Genomic DNA, 17,147 nt, shown 5'->3' on the forward strand with positions numbered 1-17,147 from the left:
TCTTTTTTTCTGTGCAGTTTGCTGGAATTATATCAATTCAGAGAGGTAACACTTATTAGGTTATGCTGATTAGAAATTTTGGGGGGAAATTTTATATATACTTTAATTATAAAATGTGGAAATGAATTATTACTTCAAAAATACAGTGCATTTGATGAATAAAACAATTTGAGATGACACAGGATGACAGGATGGAGTGAATTAGTAAAAGAGACACCTGCTGAGAAGCACTGACTTAAAAGTTACTATAACTGAAAGATGCAGTTGAAATCTTAGATTCTTATTAACTCCTTTCACAATCAAATAGACTGAAGATGTAAGTGGAATTTAAATCCAAATTTCAATGTGTGTAGTAAGAATAATTATCCTATTGTTTTTCTTTAAATGGTCATTTAAAAAATCAAGCAATAGAGAAAACTATAGAAAAGAAAGCAACAAAAGGACTCAAAATCCCATAATCCCCCAAAAAACCATATTAATACTTAGTTAATATCACTTCAAACATATCTTTTTTAATGTGAAGAAGTAGAAAGATAGAGAGTTGGATGGATAAATGAAAGGCTAGATAGAGAGATGGATAGATCTTTTTAAAGTTTATTATAATGAGATTGCCCATTATAAGCTAGTGTCTTAAGACTTATTACATATCATTTAACTTGGATTTAAAATAAAAACAAGTGAGATGAAAAGAATTGTATCTCCAGATAAAAGTTTTCCACTTCATTACAAAATTTAAGTAGTTATGAAATATATTAATAGGTTGGGGTGATAGTTTTGCACTTTGTCAATTTAACTGTGTTTCCCAGAATTCCTTTCTCTTTTTGGTTCCAGGTTAGGTTGGCCACAAGAGAAACTGCATGAGATTTGGAAGGCAGAAAGGAAGCAGTAGCCATTTCACGCTGAAGGGTGCTGTAGGGTGCTGTAGGTGCCACTACAGCTCAAGCATGTTGTTCCTGATCTGCTGGCTCACCTGGCTGAGGGGCAGCAGCTAGGGTATCAGCTACTCCAGCTCCTGTTGTATCTCCTCCTTCAGGGTCCTTGAATCCAGGGGGAGGCATGTGTTCAGTTTCGTGATGAACTGCATAAGCTCCTTCTACAAGTCACCTACATCATTGAGGCTGGAGATGGTAAGAGATAGATGTGAGTTCCAGGTTGTCCTTGCAGGTTCCAGTTTGCCCTCTCCTCTGCTCCACATTCAGCTTTTCTTTCCAACTGCCGCTCTTGCTAACCAGAAGAAACTTCAGGCCTACCACCAGATGGCAAGGCAATGGCTTTCATAGACTTCTTCACTAGCTCCCACAGTTATATATGATCTAATCATTATGATAAGTCCCTTAATCCATATCATTTAGGCTGGTTCTTATTGTCTCATCTAAACTTCATGAACACATTTGTAGTGATAAATTTTTTAACTAATTATTTACATATTCAACACTATCACCTACCCATGAAAGACAAATCTTACATTTTCTCTCCAGCAAAGCTTTCAGTTAAAAGTAAGGGTAAACAGGAATTTACTTAATATTTTTCAGCTTTTCTATAAGTCAGAAATTTTTTCAAAATTAAAATTTAAAAGTAAAAGTAATGGTGAAAAATATATATTTTTTAACCATAAAAATACTCAGAAAGTTTTTGGCAAATAGACCACCTTAGAAGAAACTTTTGAGGATGGACTTCATTGAGAAGAGAAATAGTTCGTGAAGAAGCACTGAAACATAGACAGTTAAGATGAGGAAAGAACTTAAAGTAGTCTAAATAGCAATAATATATCCAAAACAAGCTGGAACTAAATTTCCCAACAATACCAACATAGAATAAGAGTTGGTCATTGAAACAGAGGGCCAGTAAAAGAATCTCAAGTTCTTATTTTGTTCAGAGGGAGAGCACTGATATTGCAAACTTTAGTTATTGATTGGGGAATAAATAGTGAAAATACAGCTTTCAATAAACAAGGGACAACTATACAATGCATAATTTTCAAATCAAGCCAAGAAAGTGTTATCTGTCCAAGAGAACATATGAAAAGAGGAAAAAAGAAACAAAAACAATGCATTAAATAAGGCAATAGACATGTATCATAATATAATCATGATTATGCTCATCATAAATGGATCTAAAATGACAAAAAGACAGAAATCCTCAAATTAGAAATGAAACATTATACAGCATTATATTTTCTACAAGAGTCACAATTAAAACAAAAGATGTGTGTGGACTTTGAAAATAAAGAATTGGAAGAAACAAACCAGACAAATACGAGCCAAAAGAAAGACAAGATGGCAATGTTAGTATCTGGCAAAATAAAATTCTAGATGAAAAAACATCAAAAAGAACCAAGAGAGGTATTGGGCACTGGTCAAAAGAACAATGGATCCCTGTTCTTATAACCATGGATGCATATGTGCACCTAAAATATAGTCTTGTAATATTTAAAGCAACTGAAAGAATTCTGGGGATAAGTAGAAATATCAGCTTTTATAGCTGGAGATTTTAACTCACATGTTGTCTTACTTTCCCATCATACCATACAATGAGTTGACTTGAACAATGGGAATTTATTTGCTCATGGTTTTGAAGCTAGGAGAAGTCCAAAATCAAGATGTCAGCAAGGCAATGCTTTCTTCCTGAAGACTGTGGTGTTCTGGGGCTGGCTGCTAGCGATCTTTGAGCCCACGGCTTTTCTGTCACATGGCAATGCACGTAGTGGCATCCTCTCCTTTCTCTTTCATGTTCCATTGACCTCCATGGCTTTTTCTCTTTCTGTCTGAATTTCATTCTGCTTTTAAAAGGCTCCAGTAATCTGTATTAAAGTACAACTGATTCAGCTGGCCACATCATCACTAAAAATAACATGTTCAAAAGGTCCTATTTGCAATGGGTTCACACCCACAGGAATCGTTTAATAATATGAACATGTTTTGGGGGGGTTACACAATCTAACCTACCATATTTCTCTTGGAAATTGATAGATTGGGCAGTCAAAACATAAGATGACAGATGAGACTAAAACAATTAACAAATTTGATCTTATAGTGATACACATATCCAACAAACACTGAATGCATAGTCTTCTTGACAGCACATCAGATGTACATAAAAATCAATCATGTGCCAAGACTCAGTAAAGTCCAAATAATTCTCATCATACAGAATATGTTCTCTTACCACAGTCTAAAACACACACTAAATAAATAAATAATAAAAAGGCATAGCTTCCCAAAGTTTAGCTTCAAAAATCCCTTAGGTCTTTAGGATAAGATATTCATAAAGAAAATTATAAGGGATTTAGAGATGAATTTCAGTGAAAATATCATGTTAACATCGTAATTTAGCTAAAATACTACCCAAAGAGAAATGTGCAACTTTGAATATAGTTATCAAAATACAAGAAAGAGTGAAAATTAATAAATTAGAATTTATCTCAAAAAGCTAGAAAAAGAATGTGGTGGCCTGGAGTTATGTACCCCAGAAAAACAAGTTCTTAATCTTGATCTTTCCTATGGGTGTGAACCCACTGTAAAAATGACCTTTTGATGCAGTTACTTCAGTTAAGCTCTGGTGCAATTGAATCAGCATGGGTCTTAATCCTATTACTGGAGACTTTATAGAGAAGGTCACAGAGAGGGAAACTGGATACAGAGCGAGAAGCCATGGAAGCAGCCAGAAGCTGGAAGTCACAGGACCTGGAAGAGAAAGGAGAAGATGCTGCCATGTCCATTGCTATATGATGTAAAAGCCAAGAAACCCCAAAGACTGCTGGCCAGCCAGAGGATACTAACCCTGGGAGGAAGCTAACCTTCTAGTCTCTGAAACCATGAGCCAATGAATTCCTGTTGTCAGGCCAACCCATTTTATGGCATTTGTTTTAGCAGCTAGGAAACTAAAACCGAAAGCAACAGGAAAAAAATCCCAACAGGATACAAAGAAAGGAAAATCATAAAAATAAGGACAAAAATTAATGAAATAGAGAATAAACAAAAGTAGAGATGACTATCAAAACCACAATTCTGTTCTTTGAAAAGTCCAACAAGATAGACAACTCTGGTAAGACTCATGAAGTGAAAAAATAGAAAGTGAAAAAATAAACAACATGCAGAATAAAAGGATGGAAAATAACTATTTAGTTAAAATTTTTAAAAATCAAAAGACTATTATGAACAACTAGAAGGAAAAAAATTGTAAAACCTACTTAAAGTGAGTTACCTTCTTGCAATATATTTTAAAATGACAAATTTGATACAAGAAGAAATAGAAAACTTATATAACTCAATTATCTTTTAAAAAATTACAATTGCAATCAAAACCCTTTTTTCTTCCCCCAGAAAGTATCATAGACAGATGGTTTTACATATGTGTTCTATGAAACTTTGCAAAACAGACAATCTCTAATATAAATTGTTTAAAAAGAAAAAAGGAAAGCTATCCACTGACTTTATTAGAATGGTATAATCTTGATTAAAAAAAAAATACAGGAAACAAGCAGTATAAGATTTAAAAATGACAGACCAATTTCACTTTTGAACACAGATACAAAATGCAAAAAAAAAAATAAAAAAAGTGTTATTTTGGGATCCTCCAGAAGCAGGTCTTAAGATAAGAATTCATGGGCAGTGATTTATTTGGGAGGTGATCCTAGGAAACACCAGTAAGCGAGTGGAAACATGAGAAAGAACACAGAAGGGAGCAAGTGCATTTTAAAGCAAGTTACCATTATGAGCTATTTGAGTTTAATCCTACTGGGTTAGCCGGGAGCCAGTGTAGAACACATGCTTCAGTGCTATCTGTCGAAAAGGGCAAGGAAATTGAGTCCTTTATCTACCCACAGGTCTGCTTCTGGGATGGAAGGAGTGTTAATTCCCTGGGTCTTGCAGCTTGCCTGGCAGGCTGGAAGGGGAGGCTTCAGAGACCAGAGAAAGTCTTCAGGCAAAGAAGTACAAATACAAAAGTTGGGTCAATATGTATGGAAATGATCCATATGAAGTGGATATGAGCAGAGCACAAATAGCATCGACTATTTTAGCTAACCAAATTGCAAAGCATAATAATAAATGTTATAATTAATTAATTAAAGTATGCATAATGAAAATAACATTATCGTGATCAAGGAATACAGGAATACAGTTGAACATGAGAAAATCTGTTCATGTGATTTATACCACTTTATAGCACTAAGTGGAAAACACAGTTATCTCAGTAAATGGAGAAAAGGTATTTAAGACAGTCCACAACTATTTATGACTTGAAAAGAAAAACTTCTAGGAAAAGAAGAGAACTTGCTTTATCTCCCCTTTGTAGCAGACTGTATGTGTAGAATACACATTTTCCTCTGCTCTTTTTTGCCAACAGGGCAGATGCTATGTGAGCAGCTTCATTTGATACTGTCAGGAGGCTATCCATCATTGCCTTGGCCGTTGGTGTCAAAGACTCAGTGAAATTTTGTCCTTTCTTTCAAAGACTATGATATGGATAAGTTACTCTTAGGCTGAGCCAAACAGTAAGAACTTTCACCACTCTCATGAGAAGGCCAGATTATGTGCACTGCCTCCTGTACCTAATTCATAGGGTTGTATTGCAGCTTTCAGAAAATATCCAGAACCTGGTCTTTTCTTTCCACATCTATTACTCCCATAGTGAGGTAAGAGACCATCACTTCTCACTTGGTATATAATCAAAGTGACAAGCAAGTCTATAGTGAAGGAATATATTATTTAGAAAAAGGCACTGGGGAGAGAATATCATTACATAAAGAAATATTAAGTTGAATCCCTATCTCATACCATATTAGAAAAGAAAAGACCTTCAAGTGGATTAAATACCTAAACATGAAAAGTAAAATATAAAGTAGGGATAGAGTTATTAAACAAGTCATCAAAAGCACAAATACTGAGTGTTCCAGTTTGCTAATGCTGCTGTTGTGCAAAACACCAGAAATGGATTGGTTTTTATAAAGGGGGTTTATTTGGTTACAAAGTTACAGTCTTATGGCCATGCAAATGTCCAAACAAAGGCATCAACAGTAGGATATCTTCACTAAAGAACAACGATGGCGTCTGGAAAACCTCTGCTAGCTGGGAAGGCATGTTGCTGGCATCTGCTTGCTCCTAGGTTGCATCAAAAAGGCATTCTCCAAAATGTTGCTCTTGGAGCATTTGTCCTTTCTTAGCTTCTCCAGGGCAAAGTGTCAGCAAAAGTATGCTTTCAACAGCCATCTCCAAAATGTCTGTCTCAGCTGCAGCACTGAGTTCCTTCTGTTTGTCAGCTCTTTTATATGACTCCAGTGATTTAATTAAGATCCACCCTGAATGGGTGGGGCAACACCTCCATGGAAATTATCCAATCAAAGTTCTTCCCCACAGTTGATTGAGTCACATCTCCATGGAAACACTCAATCAAAAGTTTCCAACCTAATCAACACTAATACATTTGTCCCCACAAGATTGCATTAAAGAACATGGCATTTTAGGGGACATAATACATCGAAACTGGCATACTGAGGTTGAAAATAGAGCAAGGATATTTACTACTACGCTTTCTATTGAACATTGTACTGGAAGACCTAGACAGTGCAGTGCAAGAAAAACAAATAAAGGTATAAGGTTGGAAAAGAAAAGTGAACTTGCCATTATTTCCACATGACATGGCTGTGTAGAAAATCCAAAGACTCTAGAGATAAACTTTTAGAATTAATAATATAATTTAACAAAGTTGGTGGAGACAAAGTCAATATACAAAGAAATCAATATATTACTACATATAAGCAAAAAATTAAGAACATTTTTATGATAACATAAAAATACTAAATGCTCAGGAATAAATTTAATAAAAGATACACAGAACCTCTACCAGAAACCTCTAAAACATTGTTGAGATAAAGAAAAGAATTCCTAAATAAATGGAAGAATCCAGTATGTTTATTGATTTGAATAATCAAGATTGTCAATATATCAATTCTTTCCCAAACTGATTTATCACTAATTGACTCAACATTTACAGATTTATTGCAAGCCAAATCAAAATCCTAGTAGGTTTTTTGTGGCAATGAGCAAGATGATTCCAAAGGTTACAAAAAAAATGCAATGGGTAAAAAATAGCCAAAGATGTGTAAGAATAAGGAAAAGTAAAAAGACTACTTGAATAAATTCAAGACATGTAAAGAAACAGTTCTTAATAGAGAGCAGTATTGAAGTGGGGATAGATAAACAGATCAATGAAATAGAATGAGCTAGAACTTGAGAAACAGATCCACATAATATGGACTGTTGATGTATAACAAAGGTGGCACTGCAGAGTAATGGGGAAATGATTCTCTCATTAATAAATGGTGCTGAGTCAATTGATTATTCTAATGTTTTAAAAAATTAAACTTGACCCCTACTTCACACCTTACAAAAAGTCAGTGTCAAATGAATTGAAGATAAAACATTAAGGATTAAAGAAGATAATATAGACTAATATCTTCATGACATTGAAGTAAACAGAGATTAAGTAAACAGATACAAACAGCATTGACTGATAAATTGGACTGTAATAAAATGAAAAACTCCTATTCATCAAAACATGCCAATAAGAGAGGAAAAAAAGTAAGTCACAGAGTGGGAAAAGACATGTGCAACTGATACAATGAAAATTCATAAATAATTCCTATAAACTAATAGGAAAAAGGTGACTCATTAGAAAAATGGGCAAGATACTTGAACAGACATAGACACTTTAGAAGAGTGGTTATCTAAATGACAAATTAACATGATCATTTGGAACAATGGAAATGTTTTGGTAACAGATTGTGGTGATGGTAGCACAATATTGTGAATGCAATTAACAGCACTGAAATATATATCTGAATGTGATTAAAGGGAAATTTTGGATATATAGTAACAGAATAAAAATTATTTTTAAAAATTCATGGAACTATACTACATAAACACTGAATCCTAAGTTCAACTATGGACTTTAATTAAGAGTACAATTATAAAAATGTGCTATCATCAATGGTAACAAATGTTCCACACCAGTGCAAGGTGTTGGTGGTGGGGTGGTATATGGGAATCCTGCATTTTATGCATGATTATTCTGTAAACCCACAACTTCTCTAATAAAGGGAAAAAAAGTCAATGAGCATCAACCTCGTTAGTAATCAGGAAAATGCGAATTAAAACCAAAATGAGATACTCTATATACTCCTTAGAATTTCTAAAATTAAAAAGACTGCTGATAGTGCCCTGTGTTATTAAAAATATGGAGTAATTGGGGCCCTTCTATGCTACTGGTGGAAATGTAAATAGATAAGTCATTTTGGAAAATCTTTAGCATTATTTACTAAAGTTGAATATATGCATATTCTATGACCCAGCAGTTCACTCTAAAGTATATACTCAACAGTAATGCATACACATGCTGTTCTAGTTTGCTAATGCTGCTGGGATGCAAAACACCAGAGATGGATTGGCTTTTATAAAAGGGGGTTTACACAGTTACACAGTTATAGTCTTAAGGCCATAAAGTGTCCAAGATAACACATCAGCAATCGGGTACCTTCACTGGAGGATGGCCAATGGTGTCCGGAAAACCTCTGTTAACTGGGAAGGCACGTGGCCAGCGTCTGCTCCAAAGTTCTGGTTTCGAAATGGCTTTCTCCCAGGACGTTCATCTCTAGGCTGCAGTTCCTCAAAAATGTCACTCGTAGTTGCACTTGGGGTATTTGTCCTCTCTTAGCTTCTCTGGAGCAAGAGTCTGCTTTCAATGGCCGTCTTTCAACTGTCTCTCATCTGCAGCTCCTGTGCTTTCTTCAAAGTTTCCCTCTTGGCTGTAGCTCCTCTTCAGAACATCACTCACAGCCGCCTTGAGTTCCTTCTCTTTGAGTCAGCTCATTTATATGGCTCCACTGATCAAGGCCCACCCTGAATGGGTGGGGCCATGCCTCCATGGGAATATCTCATCAGAGTCATCACCCATAGCTGGGTGGGGCACATTCCAAGCAAATCTAATCAGCACCAAAGCGTCTGCCCCACAAGACTACATCAAAGATAATGGCATTTGGGGGACACAATACATTCAAACTGGCACACATGTGTACCAAAGTGGCAGTCAAGAACATTCATGCAGCACTATTTGTAATAGCCCAAAACTAGGCATAATCCAAATGTCCATGAATAAATCAACTGGGGTACATTCATATAGTGGAATACTATTCTGAAATTAAATTAACAGAGAATGGCTAAACTCAAAAGTGAACATCACAAACAAAATTCTGAGTGGAAGAAACCAGACTTAAAAGAATAAATATTGTATAATTCTATTTATATAAAGTTTTAAAAGGAGCAAAACTAAAAGATGTTGTAAAGATAGTTGTAGTAGTGGTTTTAAAAATATGTCCACAGGAGGAGGAGCAAGATGGTGGCATAGAGAGGTGTGGAATTTAGTTAGTCCTCTAGAGCAACTAATAAACAACCAGGAACAACTAGTAAATAATCTGCAACAAATGCTGGGAGACATCCATGACTGCCCACACATCATAAGCCAAACTGGAAGGGGTGGAATGGCTGAGATCACAGCAAAAAATCTGGAAGTAAAAACTGCGGAACTGCATTGGGAGCCCCCAGCCCCCACAGCAGGCTGAGCTGCAGGACCTCACTGTAGGAGAAAGCAGCATTCTCGGAGCAAACAAATATAGCTCAGCCCAGCTCCAACTGGGGTTTTAATTAACAAATATGGACTGCTGAATACAAGCTACAAACATAGACACACCCCTAACAATCAGCAAAGTGCTCTGAGGTTGCTCCCAGTGGAGAGGAGGGGACTGATGGAAAATAAAAAAAAAAAAAAAGGAAAGAAGAGAAAAAAATGCAGAGACTTTTAGAGACAGCTGACCTGAAAGAGCCAGAAGGAGCCTGAGTCCCAGGAGAGGGGCCCAGAAGACCAGGTGCTCTCTCTAACCAATGGGTGAAACTGGGGGGCTGTGGACTGACTCTGAAAGGGGGCTTTCTGTCCCTTTTTCTTTCTCTCTCTCTATGCAGAAAGCTTCAGCCATTTACAGTTCACAGTACTCTGACCCAGACATGGGTGGAGTTAACAGAATCAGAGAAACAAAGGAGCAATTCAAAGGCAGAAGATAGCTCCCTAGGGGGCGTATCTTTTCTAAGAGGAAGGAGGTGGAGTCCAGCTTTAGTGCCAGCCTTCCCTTCAGAACTCAGACCCCAGGGCCTGGGTGAAAACAGCCCAAACAGAAGCAACCTAAGCTGAGAAATAAAGGGGCCACCTCTTTACACCAGTCAGGAGCAACAGGCTGACAGTTGCCACCTGCTGGGCAGATTGAGAAAAGCATAGCAGCTAGAGGCCTCACAGGAAAGTCTGCCAATCTTCTAAGACACACCCTTTGGGAAACCTGACACTGAATATAGACCTATTCTGAGACCTGAGCCCATTCTGGTCTGGGAAAATCTGATCAGGGTAACCAAAGAAACCAGATGCCTAAACAATGGACATCTACAAATCACACTAGGAAAAATGAAGATATGGCTTAGTCAAAGGAACAAACTTACACCTCAATTAAGATACAGTTGAGATATTGTTTCACTTTAATGAAATAATCTATTAAAGATTTTCAAAGAAATATGCTAAATCAATTCAAAAACCTAGTCAATGAGTTTAGGGAAGATAAGGCAAAAGAGATGAAGGCTATGAAGAAAACACTGGATGACCATAAGGTAGAAATCGAAAGTTTGAAAAAACAACTGGCAGAATCTGTGGAAATGAAAGACACAACACAAGAGATGAAAAACACAGTGGAGTCATACAACAGCAGATTTCAAGAGGCAAAAGAAAACACGCAGGAACTGGAGAACAAGACACCTGGAATCCTATACACAAAAGAATAGATAGGGAAAAAAATGGAAAAATATGAGCAATTTATCAGGGAATTGAATGACAACATGAAGCACATGAATGTATGTGTCATGGGTGTCCCAAGGCTGGATGCCTATGAGAGGGAGCTATATGGTAAGGCTATGGGACTCTTGGCATTGGTGATGTTGTCTGACTCTTTTATCATACTTTATCTTAATTCTAGCTTTTCTTTTATTGCTTTGTAGCTGCCATTTTTTTTCTTTCTTTTTCTTTTTCTTTTGTCTCTCTACCTTCTTTGACTCTTCCTCTTTCTGTGTGGAAGAAATGGAAATGTCCTTATATAGATAGTGGTGATGGTGGTGAATGCATAACTACATGATTATACAGGGAACCATTGATTGTTTACTTAGGACAGAATGTATGGTATGTGAACAAAACCATCTTAAAAAAAGAAAGAGCAGATTGATAAAGAAACCTGGGGGGCATTATATTGAGTAAAATGGGTCAGAAACAGGAGGAAAAATATTGTGTAGTCTCACTAATATGAATTAATTATGATATGCAAACTCATAGATATGAAATATAGGTTACCAGGATATAGAACAAAGCTAAAGAATGGGGAGCAGTTGCTTATTATAAGCAGAATGTTTAACTAGGTTTGAACGTAAGTGTTTGGAAATGGACAGAGGTGACAGTAGCATGTTATTGTGAGAATAACTAACAGTGCTGAATGGTGTGTGAATGTGGTGGAAAGGGAAAGCTTAGAGTCATGTATGTCACCAAAAGGAAAGTTGGAGGTTAAAAGATGGGAGTGTATAATACAGTGAATCTTGTGGTGAACAATGCCTGTGATTAACTGTGCAAATATTAGAAGTTTATCTCATGAACTAAAACAAATGTATGACACTATAACTAGAAGTTAATAATAGAGGGATATCTAAGGAAAATATATCTATTGCAAACTATGTACTACAGTTAACAGTATTTTAATATTCTTTCATCAACAGCAAGAAATGTACTATGCCAATACTATGAGTCAGTAATGGAGGGGGGTGGTTAGGGGTGTGGGAGGATTTGGGTTTTCTTTTTTACTTTTATTTCTTTTCTGGGATAATGAAAATGTTCTAAAAATTGAAAAAAATTAATTGTGGTGATGAATGCACAATTATATGAGGATTCTGTGAACAACTGATTGTACACTCTGGATGACTATATGGTATGTGAACAATCTCAATAAAATTGAATTTAGAAAATATGTCCACAAATTCTTTTATACTCCTCGCTTCACACTCTCCTGGTGTGGCCTGGACTTAGAGACTAGGATCTAATAAATAGAATAAAGTGAAAATGACAGTGTGTGACTTCAGAGCCAAGGTCATAAAAAGGCACTTAACTTCCTCTCCCTCTCCCGCAGCTCCCATCCTGGAGAGGTTAGCTTCCGTGTTGTGAGCAGCCCTAAAGCGAGGCCCACAAGGCAATGAACTGAGGCCTCCAGCCAATAGCCATAGGAGGGAGCCTTCTTGGGAGCAGATTCCAGTCTTGGTAAAGCTTTTGGAGGACGACAACCCTGGCTGACATGTTGACTGAAATCTCCTGAGAGATCCCAACACAGAACCCCCAGCTAAGCGGCTGCTGGATCCATGATCCTCAGAAATCATGTGAGATAATACATGTTTATTTTTTAAAGCCACTAAGTTTGGGGTAATTTGTTGTGCAGAAATAGGTGACTAATAAAGATGTTACTGTTGAGGAAGAAAAAGGGATTGGTATAGGAAAAGAAGCAAAAGGGAGGCTTATGTTCCTAATGTTCTATTTCTTGTCTTGGAGAGTAAACGTAGGAGTGTTCACTTTGTGATAAATCATCAAGGTGGACACTTATAATTTGTGCAAATTTTTATGTCTGTGTTATAGTTTAATAAAAAATCAATCTGAAAATTTTTCTAAATTCAACATGCCATACAAAATGTTTCTGTTCATTAAAAAGACACTATAGACAAAATTAACAGTTAGGTAACTATCTGGGAGAAGATATTTAGAATGTCCGTGTCTGACAGTAGATTAATATCTAAAGTGCACAAGGAACTCAGCAATACAAAGATAGGTAAGCAAGTAGGAAAATGGACAAATAATTAAAATTAGCAAATCATAGGAAAGGAAACACAAATAGCAAATAACTACATAAATAAATGTTCAATTTCACCAGTAATCAGAGAAATACAAATTAAAAAGAAAGATACAGTTTACACATATTAGATTGGCAAAACATAGAAAAGCAGATAATATCAAGTGCTGATGAGGATGTGTGAAAACAGAAACCCTCTTGCACTGCTAGCAGAAACATAAACTAGTACAGCCGTTTTGGAAAGCAATCAAATTTACAGAGCATGCTTATACTCTAGGACTCTGAGGCCCACTCCTGGGTCTAACCGCAGAAACACTCACACAAGTGCACAAGGAGATATGTAAAAAAATATTAATTATAACAGTAAAAAGTTAGAGGCAACCACCAGGGGATTTCATAAGTAAAATTGTGGCATATGCATAAGAAGGCAATCATGCAAATGTCTGATAGAATGAACTAGATCTGCATATTGCGATAAAAATAAGGCTTAAAGCATAATTCTGAGTTTATAAATAAGAAACAAAATGAGATTTCTAACAAGAGACCATTTCTATACATTTAAAACATACCCCAAAAAACAATATTATGTATTTTCATTGACATCCATATATGTAAATAAACATATGAATGGTGAAATAGAAGGGCATTCATAAAATAAGCAAGAGTGGGTGCCTTTGAGTGAAGGAGGAGAGTGAGACTGGGGCTAAAGGAAGAAGGGAGAAAATGATGAGATAAATTAACAAAGAAGGTGTTTTACATGAATTGATGATAAAGAGACATGAATTTAGGAGCCAACATGATGAACTCAATTCTGTACCTCAGAAGAAAAAAGAAAGAAGAAAAAAGAAATCCAAGAAACGTGGATAATCCACTTAGAGTATCCTGGATGGGAAATTCAGCTTCAAAGCCCTCAAGGGCTCATTGCTTGACTGCACCAGCTTCTACCATGTATCTGCCAATCAGCTACTTCCCCATGATTAATAAGAGATAAAGGTGCTCTGGACCTACCTGCAGTGAGACTGTGTTGTCTCCTATCAAAGGATAATACCCTCTGTTTCTCTGCCCACCACCCATCCCCAAGAGAAAAAAACTTACCAGAAATAGCAATATTTAACTGTAATGACTACCATTTACGGACATGAACTGTTTGTCAGGAACAGTGCTGCCACTTTATATGTGTTAAGCCTGTAAATCCTCACTACAATTCTGCAAGTATCCTACCCCATTTTATTTATCAAATCAATGCTCAGAGAATTAATTAATTTCCCCAAAGTCATAAATCTAGCAAATAAGTGAGCTGAACTTTGATTATAGGACTGTCTGGCTTTCTACTCCACTGTGCTGCCCCCATAATGGTTAGGAAAAGGAACAGATAGCAGCCCTTTAGGAGGGAAAAATCTAGAAATTATATGGCCAGAGGATGGCAAGCAGCTACAGGCTTAACCATTATTTTTAAAGAAGTGTGTCCTCAGAATTAACGCAATTATAAAGATGATCTCAGCCCCAACCCTGGCAGCAGCTGCTGGGAAAGCGGGGCCAGGAGCAGCTGCTGTACTGTGTGTTTCCCAGGCACCCACCCCTAGCTGCCCACACATAACACTGACAGGTGCTGCATCAGAATATGTGGGCAGAGAGCACCACCTCTCAGTGTGCCCTAACACTATGGAGTGAGCCTTTGTTGGAGCCAATGAATCGTAAAAGGATGTTGGCTGTGAAGGACCTGATCCTTATCTCTCCGTGCTGACTGGTCATCAACACTTCCATCTCTATCTATACAAAATGTAACCTACCCACCCCCTGCCCAACCTGCCTCCTAGAAAAATATCTTAATGCCCTCCCCTACACACACACACACACACACAATTGTAGAAACTGGCACTGTTTACTAGCTATTTACTTTTCCTTCCCCAAAATATCCATTGCAGCAAGAAGGACAGCAACCCTTGGTTTTTTGCGTACTGTATATAGTAGTGGACTCTACCATTCTAAGAACCACAAGTTCAAGGAAAATGGCTTCAGTAGATAATGGCTTATAAATATTGTCTAGAATATTGTTTGATCATTTCTGCCAGAGTGATCAACCTCCACACTATTTCCAGACCAGCTCACTATTTTCCACCAATCATTATTTTAGGAATTCTCTGATGCTCTTAGAACTTCCCAGTAGCACTGACCACAGTGAACTGTAATTGTTGCTTTACTTCTCTGCCTTGCCCAGTAGATAACAGCTCCTTGAAGGCAAAGACTAGATCTTCTACCTGTTTATTCCTAGTAACTAGCATAGTCTAGGCACATAGGGACCCTATAAATCATTGTTTAAATGAATATCTAGAGCCTGGTGATGAGTCTGAATAAAAATCTTGAGGGTGCACAAGGTTTCAAAACTAAACTCAGGGGCTAAATTCTACCATCACTTCCTCAGTCCTCCCTTGGCTTCCTCCCCAACCACAGGCCTTCCCCACCCATTCACTTAGGCCACCATCTTAAACTGAAAGAAAAATCATAAAATAATTTTTTTGTTATATCCAAAGATATGATTTGGAACTGAACATGGCTGGGGAGACAGGGAATGGGAAGCTCCAGGGGACAGGAGCTGAAGTGGGGTGATCTCACACAAGTTAATGTCAACTCCCAAAATCAAAGAGAAAGAAGCAGCAGCAACAGGTCTGCTCAGTGCAAAATGCCAAGAGATCATCCAAAGCCAAAAGGGCAACAGGCACGTATTGAAGTCAGAGTGTAGAGTAAAGATTCAAAATTAGAAAGAGGAAAGCAAGAGCAAGCATAAATGAATGTCATTGTCTTTGAACATGGAGTCATGACAGAGAGTACTAGTCATATTCCATTTGTGAATGCTATCTATCAAGATAGCTTGAGAGAAACTGAATACAAATATCTCTTTGTATAAACTCATCACAAATAACCCCTGGCATAAATGTAAACAATTTTAATCAAAGTACTTAGTCATTTCTGCCATCACTGAGTGGTTCCAGAACATACTTTAAGAGTAGTTCATATTTAACATGGCTTAAGATATTTTAAGGACTGTTCGTTTAGTTTTACAACAGCACAAAAATGTTTCTCTCTCAGATAATGCAATTCTCCATGAAATATTAAATGAGTCACAAACTCTGATGCAGATTTTGTCAGAGTAAAGCAATATAGAGAAGAAATTTCATTTATTTATTTATTTTTTGGTACATTCACAGTCTCTCATGCATGTTTTTATTTTTTAACTATTCATCTGGGCAATGAATAAAAAGAATGATAATTTAATTTGATAAGAATTTTATTTCATTAAAAGTCTCCATTACATCCTCACCTGGACTGGTGTTGATGTTGTCACAAACATTGGGACTGACAGTTTGATGTGCTGAGCCCTCGAGCATGGGACTTGCCCTTACGATGCTCATTACCACAAAGGAGAGTCTAAAGTTGTATGTAATGGTGCCTAAGAGTCTCCCCCTGAGTACCTCTTTGTTGCTCAGATGTGGCCCTCTCTCTCTCTAACTGAGCCATCTTGACAGGTGAACTCGCTGCCCTCCCCCCTACGTGGGACCTGACTACCAGGGGTGTCAATCTCCCTGGCAATGCAGAATATGACTCCCAGGGATGAATGTGGACCTGGCATCGTGGGACTGAGAGTATCTTCTTGACCAAAAGGGGGATGCAAAATGAGACGAAATAGTTTCAGTGGCTGAGAGATTCCAAATGGAGTCGAGAGGTCACTCTGGTGGACATTCTTATGCACTATATAGATAACACCTCTTAGGTTTTAATGTATTGGAATAGCTAGAAGTAAATACCTGAAACTACCAAACTCCAACCCAGCAGTCTGGACTCCTGAAGACAATTATATAACAATGTAGATTACAAGGGGTGACAGTGTGATTGTGAAGACCTTGTGGATCACACCCCCTTTCTCTAGTGTATGGATGAGTGGAGGAATGGGGATAAAAACTAAAGGACAAATGGGGTGGGATGGGGGGATGATTTGGGTGTTCTTTTTTCACTTTTATTTTTTATTCTTGTTCTGGTTCTTTCTGATGTAAGGAAAATGTTCAGAGATAGATTGTGGTGATGAACGCATAACTATGTTATCATACTGTGGACAGTGGATTGTATATCATGGATGATTGTATGGTGTGTGAATGTATTTCAATAAAACTGAATTTAATAAAAAAAA

At 37.1% G+C, this 17,147-nt stretch overlaps 1 long non-coding RNA gene across 1 annotated transcript; it reads right to left on the reverse strand.

Moving 5' to 3' along the window:
• Positions 1–578: 578 nt before the first annotated feature.
• On the reverse strand, positions 579–2,587 carry LOC119538110. Its single transcript, XR_005217516.1, has 2 exons — positions 2,500–2,587; positions 579–1,118 (listed from the first exon to the last, which is right to left on the reverse strand). It is a non-coding gene; the product is annotated as an uncharacterized LOC119538110 (long non-coding RNA).
• Between the last annotated feature and the right edge of the window lie 14,560 nt (positions 2,588–17,147).

The sequence above is a fragment of the Choloepus didactylus genome, chromosome 1 (genome assembly GCF_015220235.1).
Source record: "Choloepus didactylus isolate mChoDid1 chromosome 1, mChoDid1.pri, whole genome shotgun sequence".
NCBI classification, from domain to species: Eukaryota; Metazoa; Chordata; class Mammalia; order Pilosa; family Megalonychidae; genus Choloepus; species Choloepus didactylus.